The 12,167-nt window shown below is 50.8% G+C and overlaps 1 long non-coding RNA gene across 4 annotated transcripts in view; it reads right to left on the reverse strand.

Moving 5' to 3' along the window:
* The window catches only part of LOC121013646 (uncharacterized), a 31,888-nt gene extending 19,727 nt beyond the window's left edge, over nucleotides 1-12,161 (reverse strand). For all 4 annotated transcript variants that reach the window (XR_005782821.1, XR_005782823.1, XR_005782822.1 and 1 more), the window contains exon 1: nucleotides 11,384-12,161. This is a non-coding gene — a long non-coding RNA (uncharacterized LOC121013646). The remainder of the gene's footprint in view (nucleotides 1-11,383) is intronic.
* Between the last annotated feature and the right edge of the window lie 6 nt (nucleotides 12,162-12,167).

A 12,167-nucleotide genomic window follows, 5' to 3' on the forward strand; every position in this document is an offset into this window, starting at 1 on the left:
TGAGGAATATGGAAAACATCCACAGAAAATTGCTAGCTGAAAATGAGATTTAAAAAGTACAGCCTGATCTCACTTTTATTTGTTTAAAATGTAGACATGTGTGGAGGTGCCTGGTGGCTCAGTCGGTGAAGCATCCAACCGGTTCAGTTCATGATCTAATGGTTCATGGGTTTGAGCCCCACATCGGACTCTGTGTGGACAGCTTGAAGCCTGGAGCCTGCTGGGGATTCTATGTCTGTCTGTCTGTCTGTCTTTCTCTCTCTCTGCCCCTCCCTCACTTACACTCCATCTATCTCTGTCAAAAATAAATAAAACATTAAAAACATAAATAGACAAAATAAAATGTAGAGATATGTGTACTTGAGTTCACTTATGCCGTCTTAGGCATCCATTTGGGATCCGCCTGAGATGTGGACAGACTTTACTCCCAGAATTTGGGACTTTTCCTCCCGCGCTCTTTTCTCGAGTTTCTTCCCTTACTTTCCAGCCCTTGTGGTCACTCTAAAACGTATCCTGTGGCACTTCAAGCCAATAATGCTGTCGGCTTTCTATGAATATTTTTAACTATTTTAAATGGTCAAATTAGGACCCCCACGTCAAAATCCATAGTAGTCAGGAAATTCTCAGGTCATTCCCATCTTGCAAATGCCAACTATCTGTGTGCTTTGGTTTAGGCTTCAGGGGCCTCAGGTGAGTGTTGTTTATATTCTGTCCAGAGTCTGTTGCTGCCATCTATAAGGATTGCTGCAGCAAGAGCTTCCTCAAGCTTCCCACTGGACGTGGGCCCAAGAAAGATCGCTGGCTCTCTACTTTCTGGGTGCCTGGGAAGAGCGTGCTTCTGACTCCCGTTACAGCTGGGATGGTGACATGAGATGTAAGTAGAAATTATGACTCGAGTGTTCCAAAGGGTGGTTGTGCCATCAACCTGGGTCCCAAATTAATAGAGACCCCAGCCAATCGTTGTTTAAAATGCATTGAATTTAAAATGCAAGAAACAAATCTATCGCACCATGCTGCCTCTTTTATACAAATATGCCCAGCATCTTCACAAGTGGCCAAAATACCCTGGGGCAAACCGAATACATGACTATGTCCTTGCCTACCACCCTCACCCTTTCTTCAGCACCAGTCTAGAGTAGGGGAAGGGACCTATGTGTCCCCTCTTACTCCCACACACAAACTCAGGTGGCATCTGGAGATGTCACAAGCCACTGTGCATCTCCACAGCTTACCTGCCGCCACAGCAGAAAGAAGTCACTCTTGGCCTGACAGCTTATTTACAGGGACACAGTAATGGAGAGAGTCGGAACACGAGCTCTGGACTCAGGAGTCCCGAGCTCACATCCTAGCTTTGCCACGGTGGGAGCTTGGCTTTCCACTTACCCTCTCTGAACCTTAACTTCCTCACCTATAAACCAGGAGTGCCAAGACCACACAGTGCATTTTGGGGTGCCTGACATATAGTTAGCCAGAGTTCAAAACAAATTTTTTTTGGCTGCTTATCCTCTGTTTAGTCAACGCTCAGCAGATTTTACTGAAAGCGTATTAACTGCCAGGCACTGTTCTAGACACTAAGAACACTCCAGCCAAAAAATAAAAAAGAATAAAAATTTAAAACAGAATACATCAGCCAGCAAAACAGTTTGTATTTAGCAGGAGACAGGGAAGAAACAGCAAATATAATAAATAAGTAAAATGTGTAGCAGATCAGCGTATGATAAGTGACACAGAAAAAAAGAAAATGTAGACAAAGGCAATCACAGGAGTAGTAGAAGAGCCAGGGCAGGTCACTTCTTTTTTTTTTTAATGTTTATTTATTTATTTTGAGAGAGAGTGTGCGTACGCACAAGTCGGGGAGGATCAGAGAAAGAGAGAGAGAAGATCACAAGCAGGCTCACCACTGTCAGCACAGAGACCCCTCATGAGGCTCGAACCCATGAAGCATGAGCTCATGGCTGGAGCCGAAATCAAGAGTCGCTCGCTCAACTGAGTGAGCCACCCCGGTGCCCAGTGCGGACCAGTTTTAGAGGGGGAGAGCTGAGCAAAGGCTTGGAGCAGGTGAGGGAGTGAACCATGCAGACCCCTCTTGGAGAAGAGGTTCCAGGTAGAAGAAAGAGCCGTGACAAATAAAGTGGAAGTGTGGCTCGTAAGTTCCCTAATAAGCAAGGTGGGCAGAGTGGCCGCAGCAGAGCGGGGTTGGGGTGCAAACAAGAGAGGAAATCAGAGAGTCACTTTTCAGGCAGATGGAATGGGCCTCGTCCCCATCCCCACTGCAAGCACTTGGACAGTTACTCCTAGGGAGACGGGGGTCTCTGGGGAGTTTTGAGCAGAGCAGTGATGTGACTTGATATGTACAGCAGGAAGAGCACTCTAGCAGTTGTGCTGAGAAAAGAAGGAGGGCAAGGTGGGAGCTAGAAGGCTACTGCAGTTAGCAACACAAGAGAGGAAGGCGGTGGAGGAAGTGATGACAGGGGCCAGATTCTGGATACATCAGGAAAGTATAGCTGATGGGAGTTCCTGATGGATTAGCTGTGGGGTATACATAAAGAGCATAATTAAGGATAACTCCTGGGTTTTTGGCCTGAGCAAAGCAGAAGCACAGGAATGCCCTTCTCTAAGATAGGAGGGCTTTGTTATGGAGCCCTTGAGGGGAGAAATAATCAACAGTCCAATCCTAATATGTTAAGTTTGAAATGCCTGTTAGATAACTCAAGTGGAAACGATGAGTAGACGGCTGGAGAGTCAAGTGTGGGATTCAAGAGCAAGGTTTGGACAGAAGATAAAAACTTGAAGTCATGGAGGCCTGGGTGGCTCAGTCAGTTAAGCCTCCAACTCTTGATCTCAGCTCAGGCCTTGATCTCAGGGTCGTGAGCTCGAGCCCCGTGCAGGGTGTGAAGCCTACTTCAGCAAACAAAAATTGAAGTTATTGGCAGACAGAAGTTAAGGATTCCATCATCAAGAGAATGAGCATGGGTGGAGACAAGAGCCAAAGAACAGGGCCGTGGGGCACCCCAATGTTTAGAGAGCCAGGAGAAGAACTGAAAACAGCAAAGGCGATGAAGAGAGAATTAAACTCCTTTCCCCTCCTTAAACAGTTTCTTCTCTTTGCTTCTCAGATGCCATATTTTTCTGTTTTCCTCGTACTTTCCTGGCCCACTCCTTAGACTTCTTTGCTTCCAGCTGCATGAAGGGAAATACCTAATAGATGCAGTAGGATAGGGGTCATTGGAGACCTTACCAAGAGCGATTTTGGTGGCCCAAGGACAGTGAAAGTTGGATTGGCATGAGATCAAGAGAGAATAAGAAGCGTAGACATACAGGCAACTTTGAGATGTTTGTTGCCAAGAAAAAAATGGCAAAAGGGTAATATTGGAGGGGGAACTGGGGGCTAAGGAGATACATATATTTCCATACTTCTACATATAAAGGAAGGAAGGAGTATATCATGTTTCTGTATCAACGTGAATTATTTAGGAGAGGGGGACAGCCAATGAGGAGAAGATGAGGAGATAATTTCAGGAGAGACCACTTAAAGAGTCAAGAGGGGAAGGGATCATGGTGCCAGGTAGAAGGGCAGGGACACTACTCTCTTGTGACAGGAAGGAAGGCAGAGTCAGAGGCAGGTAGGGTGGAAGCCATGGCCGTGGGAAGATGAGGCAGTTCTTGTGAAATTGCTTGTATTTTTTATTTTCCCAGTGATTAAGAAGCAAGGTTTTCAGCTCTGGGTGAGGAAGGGGAGAGGTGGGGCGGGGGGGGGGGGCGGTTTGAGGATAGAAGGTGTCATTTCAGAGTGCGGGAGAGGAAGCCGACTAGGGAAATGCAGAAGGGCAGTGTTGAGAGCCCACGTGAGATTTAGGATCAGAGAGCTAGTGACAACAGACAGCACAGTTGTCTTTCTCCAGTGTGTTAAGCCGGACAGACTCAGGGTTTTGCCGGGTGGGTGGCCCCAGGAAGAAGAAAGTGAGGGGTGTGGATGATACAGTGATAGAGGATAGACCATGAGATCTAAGCTGGATAGGAGGGATGGGAGAATCTAAGGCCAATGAAGAACGGTGAAAAGGTAGGTTGAAGGTCAAACTAAGGTGAAAGAATGGCTTAAATGGGGTTATTAGACTAAATAAGGTGGCAAGGAAAGACGTGTTGGTCAGGGAACATGATGCGTGAAATGAAAATAGCAGCGGTGGTGCTGTTATTTAGAGGTGAAAAAGGTCCAGGGTACCCGTAGGACAAAGGTCCAAGGCAGGGTGGAGGGGGCAAATGGTTACAGTGTATGTACTGGGGTCTCAGGTCCTTACTCCACGAGGCTGCTAAATTCCCCAAAAATGTTAACAGGGGTGGGGTGGAGGGGGACTGCCCTGAGTCAGGTACAGAATAAGGAGCAGATGGTGTTGTCTGATGGGTGGGATGGTCCCAGCAGCTGGGGGTTGAGGCTGTGGGGACAGGGGAGAGCCAGTCTGCCTTGAGTAAGATTCGCCAGCGTGGGTGCACCTGTTCTGTTGTGAATTCCACTCTCTAGTATCTCAATAAGCCTCTTTCCCTCCTTGAGCAGCTGAGAGGCCAGTCAGGGTGAGAGATTTATTCAGGGTCATGGGGTCGGAAGGAAACCACGAAACCTCCAGGGCGTGCATTCCCCCTTCCCTTCTACCAAAATACCAAAGCTGTGTTTTGGATATTTAAAAGAACATTTAAAATGCCCATGTTTGTTTCTGCCTCTGTACAACGTTGGTGCTGCGGAGGACAGGGAGCTGGTAACCATGGCAGTGAAGCAGAGAGCTGTGGTGAAGAGGTGGCTTTTAAACGGGGGTGAACTTCAGGCAGGCGGCACCCACAGCTCACCCTCACGGCCTCCTGGAGCTCTTTGTTCACTCAGCTCACTTAGGAAGACAGGATGAATTCTTCGCTGCTGGGAAACAAGCTTTGAAAGAGAAGGTTTTGTTGGCCTGGACTCCATAAAGAGAGGGTGTGTCCCTGGGAGCGGGTTTTAGGGGCTCTGCCTGAAAACCTTGGTCAGCAGGGAACTTTGGGCGCCCCGTTCTGACCAGGACAGGCTGTGATGGCAGATAAGACAGCCCGGCAGCATCCCGGATGCCGAGTTCTTACACACTGTCAGTTCTCTCACTAGCCATCTCTGGACAGGTGGCCACGCATGGGGGTGGCCCAGAGCCCTAGCCAAAAGGGCAGCCAGGCAGGGCCCCCACAGGATGATATCTGGTGCCAAGAGGGGAGAGGAGAAGGGCGGCAAGGTTGGAGGCTGTCACCTCTTCCACATTCCCGGATGGGGAGCCCCAAAAGCCTTTCTTTCCGGGACCAAGTGCCCCAAGGGGACCCAGGTCAAGGCAAGGCAAGGCAGGGCCCGGCAGGGCAAACCCAGGCCACAGCTCGGCGGGTCCAGGGAAGTCTCATGACTGCAGTGTTTTCCTGCAGGTTTCCCAGCTGCTCCGGGGCGGGAGGCAGCGTGGGGCGGTGGGGGCGAGGAGGAGGGAGGGCGAAGAGGGGCAGGGAAGTAAACAGGCGACCAGAGAGAGAGCCAGTTCCCTGCGTTCAGAGAACACCAGCCGCCTCCGGTCCCCGGTGGGTGGTTGTATGTGTGGAAATGAAACCGGGAGGGGAAGGGAGAGAGGGAAGGGTAAGCTGTTATCCGCCCACCTCGCTTTTTCCCGCCCCTCCAGCCCACTCCCCTCTGGGGTGAGGGGGTGGGAGGGGGACGTTCACGGAGCGCCCACCCCCAAGTGCGCGTCGCTGGTTCAGCATTCTGTGAATCAGACACTGTCTCAGCAGCTCGTCACCTGCGCTCAGGAGGGGAACAGGGGGCGGCCTTGGGACTTGGGAGAGGGGAGGTTGGGTAAGTGGAAGAGCCACTACTGGCCAGAGCGCCGGGTGACGCCCGGGGCTGGGAAGAAGGGCTACCTCCCCCAGCACCTGCACACATCCCGACCCGGCCCCCGGGACACCGGGCCAGAGGGGGTGGAACGGTGGCTTGGGGGCATAACTTGAGCTGGGATTGGCAGCAGGGGAGGGGACAGGAGTGTACGGCCGCGGGAAGCTAGGGGGTGCAGAGCCGGCGCGGGGCGAGCTGCTGCCCGCCTCCTGCCCGCGCGGGGTTACACGAGGTAACTGCGAGCCGGGAGGAGGAGGGAGGCGGCGGGGGCCGCGGGCCGGGGTGTCTGGCGCTCGTTGGACAAAGAGATGATGAAACGTGAGCGCTATATTTACCAAGGGGGTGGAGACCGGGCGGGGGGGGGGGGTTGGTAAAAAGGACAAACTGTTCCACAACAACCACAGGAAACACAGCCCATCTGACTCACCGGGAGGGCCGCTCCGACCCCCTCGCGGGCTTAGCCCCCCTCGCGGGCTTAGCCCCGAGGCAGGCGCGAGCCTGGGAGGCTGGAGGGCGCGGATGCCCCCTGGCAAATCCACCCGGGGCGCTAAGGCTGGGGGTTTGGGTTAATTTACATAAAAAAGACACCTTAGATCCCAGGGTTGTGTGTGTGTGCGTGCGTGCGTGCGCACGTGTGTGTGTGTGTGTGTGTGTGTGTGTGGCTTTTGTGAGGCAGGAGAGAGCGCGGAATGGCAGGAATGCTTCCTAACCCCGTGGCCCGACCGTCGCGGGAGAGACTGCCTGCAAACTCTGCGAACACGATTCCTGCAAAGTCATCTCCTCCCGCACAGCCGGGCGGGCCGGCCCGCCCCGCCCGCGGACAGCAGCACCCGCCTCCCTGCTCTCCCCTCGCTCCCGCCCCAGCCCTGCTCGCGGCGCGCAGAGTTGGGGTGCGGTGCGGGCTATGTTTAGAAGCTTATGTCATCCCGACACCCTACTCTGCAGTGCTCCCAGGGGAGCCCGCAGGGCAGGTTTTCCTCTTCTTCGCGGGCGTGGGGGATGGGGAAGGTGCCTCTACCCGCCCCACCCCCGCCAACACACACACATACGCACCTACCCAACCCCGAAGAGTTAAAAAGAAAAAATGCAACCCCATAAGTTATGAAACAGGGTGGTGGGGGCGGTGCGCGCCAGCGGAGGGCGCAAACCCAAGGGCTTGGGCCTCGAGGGGCAGACAGCCGGCCCCCGCCCCCTCCAGCCTTCGCCACCTCCCGCCTGGGTGCGGGGGCTAATTTCAAGGTTAGCTCACGTGGGCGCGGGCGCCCGGAGCTCCTTGCACGAGTTTGGGGCGGGTTCCTCATCCCCCAATCTAGGGCAGTTTGTTCAACTGCAGTAAAGGGAGCTTGATGTTCCAGCAGGGAAGGGATTTCTGAGAACTGGGGCTGTCCTCAGATGAACTCGGCTCCTCCGGCTGCCGCTGCGGCGGCCGCCTGCGGAAGACTTTTTAAAAGGGCGATGCCAGGCCGGGGCGCGCAGCCCGCAAGTGGCTGAGCCGCCCGCCAGTCTGCGGCCGGAGCCGAGAGCCCGCCCCCGAGCGCGGGTGATGCACGGTGCGCCGCGCAGGGCCTCTCGGCGCGCGGGGGGCTGCAAGCTAAACTTATCCTCCTGCATATGTATGAACGTGTGGCCTTTCTGCTCGGCAAAGGAGAGGCCTGGAGTTTTGCGGAAGGCTGCTAAGTGGAGCGAGAGCAAAGTAGGACGTCGTGCAAGTTTTCGCTCGGGCCTGAGCCCCCTCCACCCCCCACCCCCGCCTCCCTCTCCAGCCCCTGGGAGTTAACCCACGTTAGGGCCTCAGGCGTCTGGGCAGACAGGTCTTCACCTAATTGTATTTCAATTTCAGAACACTGCCTTTGCTCGAAGCCAGATCCCTTCAGCCCCGCCTCCCCCTCCCCAAACCTTCAGCCACCTTCCCCTGATTCCCCAGTTTTCACTAAAATGAACACGGCTTTGCCCCAGATACGTGCCGTGTGCCTAGGTGGAGTCGCTGAAAAGCCTAAGGGCCTGGGTCCTGAAAGATGTCTGGATCCAGCCCAGAGTGAGGTCCGACACGTGATCCCCCTACCCCCAGCGGGCCATCTGTTCTCCTTCCTCCCCGCCTGGAGGCAGGCAGCTCTGCCCAGCACCGTCCACGCCTCCCAGCAGGAAAGAGTGAGAAAAGCCAGAGTTGGCGGAACCCACTACATACCGAGTACAGTTCTTTAACCTAAACCTCCCTGGGCCTTGGACAGAGATGAGACTAGGCAGAATGAATTTTAGATTAAGCCCCAGGTGATTAGCTCCACCCGGTGAGCGGGGGAAACTCTGCCCAGGGCTCAGTTTGGATTAAAAATCTCCTGGGGAGGTGACGGAATGGGCTGTGTTCCCCCTGGAAATACCTCAGTTGGGGCTAGGGTGGAAAATTTGCACAAACCAGCTTGCAGAAAGAAAAGGCGAGACTATGCAATTAAGGAATAAAGAATATAAGGGATTCGGACAAATTTGTATTTGTGCCTGCTATCCCATTAAATATTGATTAAATTTAAATATTGATTGCCATAAAGACCTGTTTGTAGATGCACAGCAGAAACGCTGTTTAAAGAACCCAAGTCTTGCCCAGCTTTTCTCATTATTTGGGGGGGGGGGTGTCCCTACAGAATTTGGAGTTTGTAAGGGACTATGGAGATGTATGCATCTAATCCCGTGAATTCACAGATGAGGAAAGAGCTCTAAGAGGTTGCCTGGGGTCACACAGCTCATCTCAGGCCCTGGGAGGTGGGTTCTCTGCCCCAAGCTGGCCTAAACACGTGCTCAAATAATCAGTTCTCTGTAGGCACTATCTCTTCTAGAGGTGATAATGATAATTATTTCAGGATGCACAGAAAATAAAGACTTTGAGCTACAGGCCCATAAACCACTGTTCTCAAGAACTTGAATAATAAATCCAAGCCTTAGACAGAATATAGAGAGGAAAACACATACTTATAAACTAGAAGCACAGTTACAGTCTTTGAATTCCCGTGCTCCTCCCCATTGGTTTGTGTGGATTTGAAATGTGTATTTACAAAGACTAAATTGGGGGAAAACAGACCTCTCATATTTATGTGGCATAATATATATTTTACTGGTAAATTATTCATTGTAATTAGGAAGGATTCATATTAATTTGGGATAATTTACTTTCCCAGAATTTAATTGGGACAACCACATGCTGGCAAAACCGTGTAAGCTGATTTTAATCATAAAACTATTATAATACACATCCCAATACGGCAAGGAGAACTTGTTGTTAAATTACACACACACACACATCCTGATGTTGGAATTATTACCTGTAATATATATTATTTTGTGATATATATGTGTTTGTTTTTAACATATAAGCCTCAGTGAGGCTAGACTGTCTTTTCATTTCTGTATTCCTCCATACCTAGCTCCCTGAAAGAAACATAGGGATCTGGAGAAGGAATGAGTGGGAAAAGAAATAAAGGGGAAAGCATTCTATAATTCTAGAATTTCTGGGTTTAAAAAGCTATTCTAAAGCAAAGAGGCAGATACACTTATAAATATCTGAGAGAAAGCCATGTGTGCGAAATCTCGATTTTCTGTCATTACTTTCTTTTATAACTCTGAAATGACTGAGTTGGAAGAATTCAGGGGTTATGTCCAGTCCAAACAAAATTAAATTAAAGATAATTAATTAAAGAGAAGAAGACCAGAAGTAAGGGAGGGGGAAGTTTGTATTTTTTAAAAAAACCATGATGGTTGATTCATTCAAGTTCCTTGATTACAATGTCCAAGGAAAGATGCAGGTTTCCCTTCATATCTAGAATAATCCCAGTGTTAACTCTAGGGCTATCTGAAGGTGCCCAGTGCAATGTCAGTTCATGCAAATCCAAGACACTGTACAGGCAGTCATCATGGAGACCGTGGAGAGATCCCACTGGTATTTGTGCCGGACCTTAAAGAAGCAAGCAAAGGTGCAATTACTAAATGATCATGTATCCTTGGGGACAGAGTTTGTCCCAGAAAAATTATGAAGTAGGCAAACTCCCCTGTGCTTCAGTGAATTCTTTTCTAAAATTAAGGGAATTGGAATTCAAGAACTCGAAGACGGCTTCATTTTTACACACCATGATGCACCTACTTCACCAAGATGGTGATGATGATAGTCTTGGTTGACCGCCACCCCCTTTCCATACTTCCTTTTCCATATAGTCAACCAATATCTTCCTGTACCGCTTCAAAAGCAAAGTCAAAGTAAACTACACTGGCCTTCAAGCTGGAAGGGTTAATTTGCGACTCTGCCTTTAGAGACCACAAAACTGGTGTTAGTTTTTCCCAACCCTTCACCAAGGCTACCAGACAGTGGGGCCATGGTTGGACTTCAGTGGATCTGCATCACAGAGAGGCAGGCACCTTTCACACCCAGTGAGGACAATCAATGTGTTTTTAACCAGTTGTGCTGATGGCGAGCCTCCTGAAGAGCCACGAGTCCTAGATTCTTTTCTCAGCTATCAAGATGTGGAAAACAACAGTCAGCCATTCAGAGGGAGAGGCAAACTGAGTTAATGAGACTCCAAGACCCATGCTAATCATTGATCAAGTAATGCCACAGTTTTCGATGGCTAAGGATCTCTGGCTTGTTCCAGTTCTTAAGAATCTGTTTAGCACAGTTAATATTTCACAAAATCGAAGAGCTCAGATGTTGGAAAGCCCAAAGGGCTTGGAATCATTAGATTTATTGTTTCAGTTGAGCTCTGTCACTATCTACCTGATAAGGTAGACAGGTCACTTCTCTGTGTTTCCGTCTCCACATTTGTAAAGTGAGGGAAGAGAGAGAAGCCCCGAAAACCGTTCAGGGGTCTGAGGAAAGAAAACGAGCTAAGAATGATGTTTTTAAAACTTATACAAATGAAGGATTTTTTTGTTTTGTTTTGGTCTCCATTTAATTGAAGGTGGGTTACAGTAGCTTCAAAACAAACCAAAATAGCTCACCTAGAACAAATTGCGCTAGGGAAGGAGAGGAATGGTAGGTATCACAAAAGCAAAGTTGGGGGTGTTTCAGTGTAAGAATAGTGAGACGGAAAAAGACTGGTTTAAACGGAACTTTTGTCAGCTCAGCATTTTAAAAATGAATTAGTCATCATTAATGCACTGGATAGAAGGATTATTAAAAAATCTGCCCAAAAGTATGCTGCATCCCAAAACTGAAAAGAAAAGAAAAGAAAAGAAAAGAAAAGAAAAGAAAAGAAAAGAAAAGAAAAGAAAAGATCCTTTCTCATTTGTGTTTCTTCTTGGGCAACTTGTCCTGACATACTTAGATTTAAAAAAATATATTGATTCACATTGCATTTATTCGTCACCCCTGCCTTCCCATACATCTCACACTTTTACTACCAGCAGCACAAAATAACAGGGATGTTGTCCACTTCCACTACGGCTCCCGCGTTCACAAGTGTGGAGCGCTAGCTTTCGGAACGCCCTTCTGATTGGCTGGGCCCATGTCAGTGACGTCAACCAACTTACTTTTGATTGGAAGGCTGGTTGCTGGGACTCTAGCGTTTGCAGGAAGTCACTTAACTGTTTGCGAGCTGGAAAACCGAGCCTGAAGTTTTCTTTTGTCACGAGGACGAGCGCCAGTGACTAGGGAAGGTGTGCGCCACGGCCCCGGCCCCGCCAGCTGGACCTCGAGCCGGGAGGCCCGGAGAGGCCACCGGGACCGAGAGGCGCTCCCGAGGAGGAGCGGCGGCCCCCTTCCAGCCTCCCGGCTGTTACCCTTTTAAATGTCAGCGTTCGAGGCTGGAGGGGTAGCACGAGGCAGCGGAACGGAACAGTCGGATTGGCCGCACGCCTCAGTTCTAGACGCACCTCTCCACCGAAAGGCCGTTCTGACTGGCAGGGGGAGAAAGTAAACAGAGTTGAATCACCCTCCCCGCTGGCCAATTGGAGGGGGTTTGGATTGTGACGTGATGGGATTCTGCGAAATTGTTACTGAGCAAGAGAATGCCGGAACGGTGCGGACCGGCCAGAGCAGGGGCTCAGAAGGCGTCCGCGGACTGGGGGAAAAGTGTCTCTTAGACCCCGCGCTCGGTCCGGGCCTCGCCGCGCGCGCCCTGGTGGTCGGCTGAATGTCCCGCGGCTTCGGCTCGACGGAGAGGCGGCCGAGGGCGTGTACCTCTCTTGCAGTTTCCTCTCCCAGCGCCTCGGGGGCGTTTACAAGCGCATAAACTTGCGGCCGCCACGTGTGGCACCTTTCCAAGGGAGCCGGCTCGGAGCGGCCGGCGCGCCCGTCGGGGGGATCGCGCCGGGC

This window comes from Herpailurus yagouaroundi, unplaced genomic scaffold, assembly GCF_014898765.1.
Source record: "Herpailurus yagouaroundi ecotype Mexico unplaced genomic scaffold, PumYag 199, whole genome shotgun sequence".
NCBI classification, from domain to species: domain Eukaryota; kingdom Metazoa; phylum Chordata; class Mammalia; order Carnivora; family Felidae; genus Herpailurus; species Herpailurus yagouaroundi.